Genomic DNA, 9398 nt, shown 5'->3' on the forward strand with positions numbered 1-9398 from the left:
GCTTTATTCACCACTTATATACCCAAGTCTCCAGGTAGAAAATAACTGGGAAGCACAGTGGGAAACCCTGGCTCGTGACTACCTGGCTCGTGACTTTGGTAACAAAAGACCAACTAGGAGACCTGAATTAATTAGGGAGAAATCCCAGAAGACCAGCCTAAATCTCAAGGATAAAGGCTGAGGAAGTAAAAGGCAGAAGTAAATTGACCACCACCCAGGTGTGGTCCAGGTGTGTCAGTTCCACATGCATCAGCCGGGCTCAGCAGAGGTCATGCAGTGGAGATATCGGGTGTTTACTACTTGGTCTTTTCTTCCTGTGCCGTAAATACATGGGAGAGGCCTCTGTCCAACAATCCCATGACTTCTTAACTGTGGCCATGCAGTTACAAAGCAGCCAGGCCCAAATCCAATATGGCACTACATCTCCCCCGTTATTCTTTTATAAAAAACCATTAGGTGGAAGTAGTGGTCTGAGAGAGATCAGACATGCCTCACAGAGTGCCCAGCTCGGCCATGGCGAGCCACTCTTGCAGTTAGGACTGCACCCCAATGGCTAGAAATGAACTTATGCTGTAACACACCGTTCTGGGCTATATGTGTGTTTATTGGGGGAGAAACTGGGCAGAGAAGCATTTGACCGGCCCGTACGTTTAAACGGGGTGTAGCCACCTCTGTCTTAGGATCGACCTCTCAAACCCCAGCCTTATCTGTCATAGTGAAAGACCCCAGCTTAGCAGCAGTAACGCCATTTTGCAAGGCTGTACTTAAGATGACTGGTTCAGAGAAAGGTTAAAACACTGAGTACAAAGCGGCTGCCAAGCAGGATGTGTTTGGTTGAAGGCCTGGCAACAGGACGACTGCAGTTGAGCACCTGACAATGAAAAAAGCTCCGGGAGAGGTCCCACACCCTGGTGGGGGGCCGAGTCAGTCGTTATGTTCCAAGAAGGTAGCTAAGAAACTTGCCCCCGGGCTGAACCCTTGGGGGGCCGAGTCAGTTGTTATGTTTCAAGAAGGTAGCTAGGAAACTTGCCCCCGGGCTAAACTCTTGGGGGGCCGAGTCAGCCGTTATGTTTCAGGAAGGTAGCTAGGAAACTTGCCCCCGGGCTGAACCCTTTGGGGGCCGAGTCAGCCGTTATGTTTCAGGAAGGTAGCTAGGAAACATTAGAATCCACCAATGATATCCCTGTAACCATGCATCTGCTTCTGTATGCTTGCTTCTGCTCCCCAAAATCCTATAAAAAAGCCCATCCTTGGTTCCGTGGGGTGCGCCAGTCCCCCGAGTGACTGAAGCGCCCGCAGGTGCCTGTGCCTGTGTATCCCGACAATAAACCAAATCCTCTTGCTGATTGCATCCTGTGGTGTCTCGGTCTGGTCTTTGGAGTTAGAGGGTCTCCATCCCGAGGGAAAGTTCTCCATGAGAGCTTTTCATTTGGTGCATTGGCCGGGAAAGGAGATCCTCCACCCAGGGACCACCGACCACCCACTGGGAGGTAAGCCGGCCGGCGTCTGTCTGTCTGTCTGATTTTGTCTCGTTCTGTCTTATTCTGTCTGTTCTGTGAGCGCTCAGCCAGGTTCTGTGAGCGCTCAGCCAGGTCTGTTCTGTGAGCGCTCAGCCAGGTCTATTCTGTGAGTGCTCAGCCAGGTCTGTTCTGTGAGTGCTCAGCCAGGTTCTGTGAGCGCTCAGCCAGGTCTGTTCTGTGAGCGCTCAGCCAGGTTGTTTGGAATTTGGGCGGGACGAAGAAGGAGCTGACGAGCTCGGACTTCTTGCCCCGCAGCCCTGGAAGACGTTCCAAGGGTGTTGGGGCCCGACTTTTCGGGGCCCAATCTGGGAGAGGAGAAAGATCCGGACTAACGGCACCTCTGTCTGTATTTTTGGCTTTCAGAGGGCCCCGGACCTTTGCCACCTCCATCTGACTTTTTGCTTTCAGTTTGGTACCAAAAGCCGTGCAGCACGCCTGTCTGTTGTTTGTTTGACTGTTGGTGTTGTTTGTTTTCTCTGTGTTCTAATCTTCCTTAGAACTAACATGGGACAGTCCCTAACAACGCCCCTAAGTCTCACTCTTGATCATTAGAAAGACGTCCACGACCGGACACACAACCAGTCCGTCGAGGTTTAAAAAAAAAAAAAGGAAAATGGCAGACTCTCTGCACATCCGAGTGGCCCACTTTCCGAGCGGGATGGCCAGTGAATGGCACATTTAATAAGATCATTATTTTACAGGTTAAAGATCGGGTCGTCCACGGACATCCTGACCAGGTTTCTTACATTATCACTTGAGAGAGTCTCGCCTTAAACCCCCCCCCGGGCGGAACCCTTCGTGGACCCGAATTGGCCTCCCCTCAACCCCCAGCCTGTCCCCTCGGCCCCACCCGGTCTGCCGGCCACGTCTTAAGAAACCTGTCCTCCCGGCAGACCCAAACTCCCCTCTCATAGATCTTCTCTCTGACAGGCCTGGCTAAAACAGAGGAGGCAGAGCCGCCGGCCAGATCAGTTGCCGGGCCACAGTCTGATAAGGGTTTCTCCCCTGTCGCAGGGAGATTGCGCAATAAGCGCGAGGTGATGCCAGATTCAACCTCCCAGGCTTTCCCACTTAGACAGGGAACCGGTGGCCAGACCCAATACTGGCCGTTTTCAGCAGCTGACATTTACAATTGGAAACAACACAACCCTTCTTTCTCCAAAGATCCGGTGGCATTCACCGTCCTAATAGAATCTGTTTTACTTACCCACCAGCCTACTTGGGATGACTGCCAACAGCTCTTATAGGCCCTCTTAACTTCAGAAGAAAAACAAAGAGTGTTCCTAGAGGCCAGAAAGCATGTTCTGGGAGATGATGGGCGTCCCACCCAGCTGCCTGAGGACCAAACTGGGATTTTAATACAGCTGAAGGTAAGGGACACCTACGCCTTTATCGCCAGTTGCTTCTAGCGGGTCTCCGAGGGGCTATACGACGCCCTACTAATTTGGCTCAGGTAAAACAGGTATTACAGGAAGCAGGGGAAACTCCCTCCGCCTTTCTAGAGAGACTTAAGGAGGCCTACCGTATGTACACTCCCTATGACCCAGATGACCCAGGACAAATGACGAGTGTCTCTATGTCCTTCATCTGGCAGGCTGCTCCAGATATCAGGACTAAGTTACAGAGGTTAGAAAATTTACAGGGCTATACATTACAGGATTTACTTAAAGAAGCTGAAAAGATTTTTAATAAGAGAGAGAATTGAGTCGAATCTTGGCCGCCGTAGTTCAGGGCCAAGAAAGGAAGGGAGATAGGGGGGAGCTCGAAAGGGGCTGAAGCTGGATAAAGATCAATGTGCCTATTACAAAGAGAAAGGGCACTGGGCCAGAGAGTGCCCCAAGAAGCCTGGCGGACCCCGAAAGCCTCGACCACGAACCTCCCTCTTGGCTCTAGATAAAGATTAGAGAGGTCAGGGCCAGGAGCCCCCCCCCCCGCGAGCCCAGGGTAACGCTTAAAGTTGGGGGGCAGCCGGTTACTTTCCTGGTAGACACAGGAGCCCAGCATTCAGTCCTCACTCAAGCTTCAGGACAACTCAGCGACCAGATGGCCTGGGTACAAGGAGCTACTGGTGAGAAACAATACCGATGGACTACGGACCGCCGGGTTCAGCTGGCTACTGGTAAGGTGACCCATTCCTTCTTACATGTTCCGGACTGCCCGTACCCTCTGCTGGGCCGTGACCTGCTCACCAAACTAAAAGCACAAATTCATTTTGAGGAAAGAGGGGCCCGAATAACTGGCCCCCACGGAACTCCCCTTCAAGTTCTATGAATATAGACTATATGAACTGGGACAGGACAAGCCACAATCCCTAGAAATAGACACTTGGGTCACGAATTTTCCACTGGCTTGGGCAGAGACTGGTGGGTTGGGGTTGGCGCTCCAACAGCCCCCCTTAATTATACAGTTAAAGACCACTACAACTCCAGTCTCCATAAAACAATACCCCCTGTCACATAAAGCTTATCAAGGTATAAGGCTTCACATTACGAGGCTTCTAGATCAAGGCATCCTAGTCCCCTGCCAGTCGCCTTGGAATACGCCTCTTCTGCCTGTTAAGAAACCCGACACTGGAGATTATAGGCCAATACAAGACTTGAGAAAGGTCAACAAGAGGATAGAAGATATTCATCCGACTGTTCCAAACCCTTACAATTTGCTCAGTAACTGTTCATCGATGAGAAACAGGGGTATGCTAAAGGGGTCCTAACACAAAGGTTGGGACCCTGGAAACGCCCTGTGGCCTACCTGTCTAAGAAATTGGACCCTGTGGCCTCTGGCTGGCCACCGTGCCTAAAGATGGTGGCTGCTATTGCTGTCCTGATCAAGGATGCTGGAAAATTGACTTTAGGACAGCCACTCACCATCCTAGCACCCCACGCAGTGGAGGCCTTGGTAAAGCAGCCCCCAGACCGCTGGCTCTCTAATTCTCACACCAAGCCTTGTTACTGGATGCAGAACGGGTTCAGTTTGGGCCCGTAGTCGCCCTCAATCCTGCCACCTTGCTTCCTCTACCTGAGGAGGCAGAACAGCATGACTGCCTAAGTACATGGAACCAGGCCGGACCTATCGGACCAGCCTCTTCAGAATGCTGACCACACATGGTACACGGATGACAACAGCTTCTTGACAGAGGGAGAGTGAAAGGCTGGAGCTGCGGTCACTACGGAGGACAAAGTGATTTGGGCGAAAGCCCTGCCTGCTGGTACCTCCGCACAACGGGCTGAACTCATCGCCTTGACTCAGGCGCTCAAGATGACAAAAGGTAAGAGGCTAAATATATATATACAGACAGCCGTTATGCCTTTGCCACGGCACACATCCACGGGGAGATCTACCGGAGGCGGGGGCTGCTCACATCTGAGGGTAAAGATATGGCTAAAATTCTGGCCCTCTTAAAAGCCCTATTCTTGCCCAAAAGACTGAATATTATACATTGTCCAGGACACCAGAAAGGGCACAACCCAGAGGCACGAAGAAACCGGCTGGCCGATGCCACGGCGCGAGAAGCAGCCATGAACAAACAAATCTTGCCCTTAAATAGCCCAGACCAACCCACGCCCCCACCAGTGGGACAAACCAGTTGGGTTTATGCCCATGAGGACATAGAGCTCCTAGAAAAAATGGGGGCCATCTACCACCCTCAACTAAAACAGTGGGTCTACAAAGGACTTTTAAATTGATCTCCTTTTTACATAAATTAACCCATTTGGGGTTTAAGAAGATGAAAACCTTACTAGATCGAGAAGAGATAAATCTGTGTCTTTTTTTTAATTGGGACAAAGCGATACAAAAGGTGACTGAGAGTTACAAAGCGTGCGCTCAGGTTAACCTGGGAAGGACCATGATTGGACAAGGAGTTCGTCCTAGGGGACACCGTCCCGACATCCATTGAGAAATTGATTTTACTGAAATTAAACCAGGTATATATGGATACAAGTATCTCCTAGTGTTTATAGACACCTTCTCAGGATGGGTCAAAGCCTTCCCCACGAAGCACGAGACTACAAAAATGGTCACCAAGAAGCTCCTCGAGGAAATCTTTCCCAGGTATGGCATGCCTCAAGCGTTGGGGTCGGACAACGGGCCCGCTTTCGTCTCCCAAGTAAGTCAGTTGGTGGCCAAATTGCTGGGGATTGATTGGAAATTACATTGTGCCTATAGACCCCAGAGTTCAGGTCAGGTAGAACACATAAATAGAACAATTAAGGAGACTTTATCCAAACTTACGCTTGCAACTGGCTCAAAGGATTGGGTGGCCCTCCTTCCCCTAGTTCTATATCGGGCCCGGAATACCCCGGGCCCCCATGGTCTAACTCCTTTTGAAATAATGTATGGAGCACCACCCCCATTTGTCCATTTCTTTGATTCAAACATTGCTGATTTTGCTGACAGCCCTTCTCTGAGGGCCCATTTACAGGCCCTACAGATTGTACAGAGAGACGTCTGGAGACCTTTGGCCGCTGCTTACCAGGACAAGCTTGAGCATCCGGTGGTGCCACACCCGTTCCAGATTGGAGACACCGTGTGGGTACACAGACACCAGACCAAGAATCTCGAGCCACGGTGAAAAGGACCCTACACCGTCCTCCTGACTACCCCGACCGCCCTAAAGGTAGACGGAGTCTCGGCTTAGATCCACACACCACACGTCAAGACAGTCCGGTCTGAGGAATTGACTAATCACAACACTACACCCCAGACATAGAGAGTTCAGCACACTCCAAACCCCTTAAAGTTAAAACTCCTACGTGGCTCCTCCTAGCCCTTTTGTGGCCTAGAGTCAGTGGGGGAATAAGCCCTCACCAGACAGAAATTTCTTGACCAAGTCGAGTGAAAGATTTCACTCAAAGTTAACAAAAAAAAATGGGGGAATGAAAGACCCCAGCTTAGCAGCAGTAACGCCATTTTGCAAGGCTGTACTTAAGATGACTGGTTCAGAGAAAGGTTAAAACACTGAGTACAAAGCGGCTGCCAAGCAGGATGTGTTTGGTTGAAGGCCTGGCAACAGGACGACTGCAGTTGAGCACCTGACAATGAAAAAAGCTCCGGGAGAGGTCCCACACCCTGGTGGGGGGCCGAGTCAGTCGTTATGTTCCAAGAAGGTAGCTAAGAAACTTGCCCCCGGGCTGAACCCTTGGGGGGCCGAGTCAGTTGTTATGTTTCAAGAAGGTAGCTAGGAAACTTGCCCCCGGGCTAAACTCTTGGGGGGCCGAGTCCTCCGTTATGTTTCAAGAAGGTAGCTAGGAAACTTGCCCCCGGGCTGAACCCTTTGGGGGCCGAGTCAGCCGTTATGTTTCAGGAAGGTAGCTAGGAAACATTAGAATCCACCAATGATATCCCTGTAACCATGCATCTGCTTCTGTATGCTTGCTTCTGCTCCCCAAAATCCTATAAAAAAGCCCATCCTTGGTTCCGTGGGGTGCGCCAGTCCCCCGAGTGACTGAAGCGCCCGCAGGTGCCTGTGCCTGTGTATCCCGACAATAAACCAAATCCTCTTGCTGATTACATCCTGTGGTGTCTCGGTCTGGTCTTTGGAGTTAGAGGGTCTCCATCCCGAGGGAAAGTTCTCCATGAGAGCTTTTCAATAGGATCACCTTGTCGCCCCCAAGGTTCCTGCCTTAGATTGGTCAAGGGTCAGAGGAAGTTGCCCGTCCCTGAGGATAGCTACATTGGATCATCTTGTCATTCCTCTTACTTGAGCCCAGGGGCGAAAGAGTAGGAGCCAGATGGCATTAATTTAAGAGATTGTGGAAGTTGAGCCTCTCCCGATAAGTAGTGGGCACCTCATCTGGTTCTCCTCAGCTGCTACCACCAAGGACCGTAGTCAAGCCGCTCCTATAATAAAAATTTAGAATTCCCAATTGTTAGCAACTACTCCAGAAAGTTCACCCACTGTGCTTGCCTAACAATAGATTGGGGGAGGGTAACTCCAGACACTGCAGACACAATGGCTGCAGCAGTAATGGCTGCCACAATAGCAGCGAAAATGCCTAGGTCTTTCCCAGGACAGTTCAGGATCGGTCATTCTTCTCTGGACCAACCAGCAGGCAATGGAACCATGTCTGAGATCTGCAGAACCAGGGCAGAGTTCCCCAGTCCACAGCAGCTTCCAGCAAGCAGCAGTGCACAGAGGGTCGGAGGGCAGGCCGAGATGGGACAGGACACAATGACTGCAGCAATGCCAGAATTTCTGTGATGACAAAAGATGAGGGGGAATCCTCCGTCTTCCTCTAAGGGCACAGGAATGACTCCAGGAACCAGAACCACGAGAGCTGAATTGAATCTTCATGCTCCCAGGATCAGCATGGCTCACCAGACTCTCAGGCAGCTGGCACACTCCTGTAGCATTCTGTAGAAAAAACACAAACATTCCCTCTTACCCATATAAAATACCTGGACAGGATCATGCCAATATGTGGGTCTTTCTATTTCACCTAGGCAGAAGTATGCCTAGTTGTAGGGTGCCATAAACCTTGGCATCCAAATTTTAAAATTGAAATAAAAGGAGCATTATTAGCATTCAGGGATAGTTCCCCCTTTTATTTATTAAAATTGTTAAAATATTATTTATTAAGATAAGTCCTCGAGGATTAAATTGAGGACACTGAGCACTTGTATTTATAAATTGACTTGTATACCAAATTATTGTTTCCAGCATTATTGTTTTGATGATATAAAGAATGAGACTTTTTGACTAATTGTTTCTATGTAAGGCCTATAATCTGCCTGGTATTATTGTCCTCCCTTGCTAAGGGGTCCAGGCAATACAGTTTGAGTTTTTAAATGGCCTATAAAGGAACAGTACTTAGTGCTCTTAACCACTAAGCCATCTCTCCAGCCCCTCACCAGCTTTATTTACCTAAACATAAGCATTAATTAGAAATGTCAAATCCTGTAAACAAGGTCCAGATTTAGCCTTATTTAGAAATCCCTGAGTTGGCAGGGTGAGGCTGGGCGTTGAAAGTAAGCAAACGGAGCTTCCTCTTTTCGTGAGGGTGTGTTATCAACTCCATTACCATTTTCAAAGAGCTGGGTCTATGGTATTGTTTAGTTCTCTGAGCCAGAGCACTGAAAGGACAGTGAGTTGTCAGACATTCACACTGAAATCACTCACTGATTTCAAGTAGAAAACCTGCCTCTAATAAAGCATTAAGTAATTGTAAAATTTGAGGGCTAGTAGTATCTAAAAAAAAAGGAAAACTTTTTAATCAATTGTAAAACCACAAGCCACACATTGGCTATAAGTATATGAATTGAAAGCTTGATTTTTAACATTTAAAAACAGTGGCTACAGCAAGTAATTTAATAGTCTGTGTTGAAGCAGGGGAAACTCAAGAGAATAAACAAGTGATCCAATCATACATGTAGCCTTTTTATTAGATGAACCACCTATAAATACACTAAGTGCATTTTCTATGGGTTGCATGCACAGATTTACAGGAAATACAAAAGCATGTAAGGAGTAAAATTATCAATTTTGCCTGAAATTTGTATATGTAATAGGCCAAATATCAGTATTTTGTAATAACCAATTAAATTGCTGTTTGGACTAAGGTATGTTTCACCAGGTTTCTTTTTAAAATACTTCCATGACTCTAGCCTACAATTCTGTATTAACACAGCTGAAGTTTTATCTCCAATGTGCATAACAAAGACCTAAGTCCTCTGGTAAGGTGAGGTACTTAGCCAATTAACATATCCTTAGAAGCTTAAAATTAGCTTCAAATATTCTTTTCTGGAGTAGTGTAACAGCTACTCCCCAAATATTAAAGCTCATTTTGAGAGCAAAGGTTTGTAGTAAAAATTCCCATATACATTGAAAGATTTAAGTTCTAACTTCTTACAATGAAGAAGCAACAAAATTACATAAGGCTA

At 48.3% G+C, this 9398-nt stretch overlaps 1 long non-coding RNA gene across 1 annotated transcript; it reads left to right on the forward strand.

The window, feature by feature from the left end:
• Nucleotides 1-4651: 4651 nt before the first annotated feature.
• Nucleotides 4652-7030, forward strand: LOC148006248 (uncharacterized). The gene is made up of 2 exons (XR_015685956.1): nucleotides 4652-5570; nucleotides 5916-7030. It is a non-coding gene; the product is annotated as an uncharacterized LOC148006248 (long non-coding RNA).
• The last annotated feature ends 2368 nt before the right edge of the window (nucleotides 7031-9398 follow it).

The sequence above is a fragment of the Rattus norvegicus genome, chromosome 4 (assembly GCF_021556685.1).
Source record: "Rattus norvegicus strain SHRSP/BbbUtx chromosome 4, alternate assembly SHRSP_T2T, whole genome shotgun sequence".
NCBI lineage: Eukaryota > Metazoa > Chordata > Mammalia > Rodentia > Muridae > Rattus > Rattus norvegicus.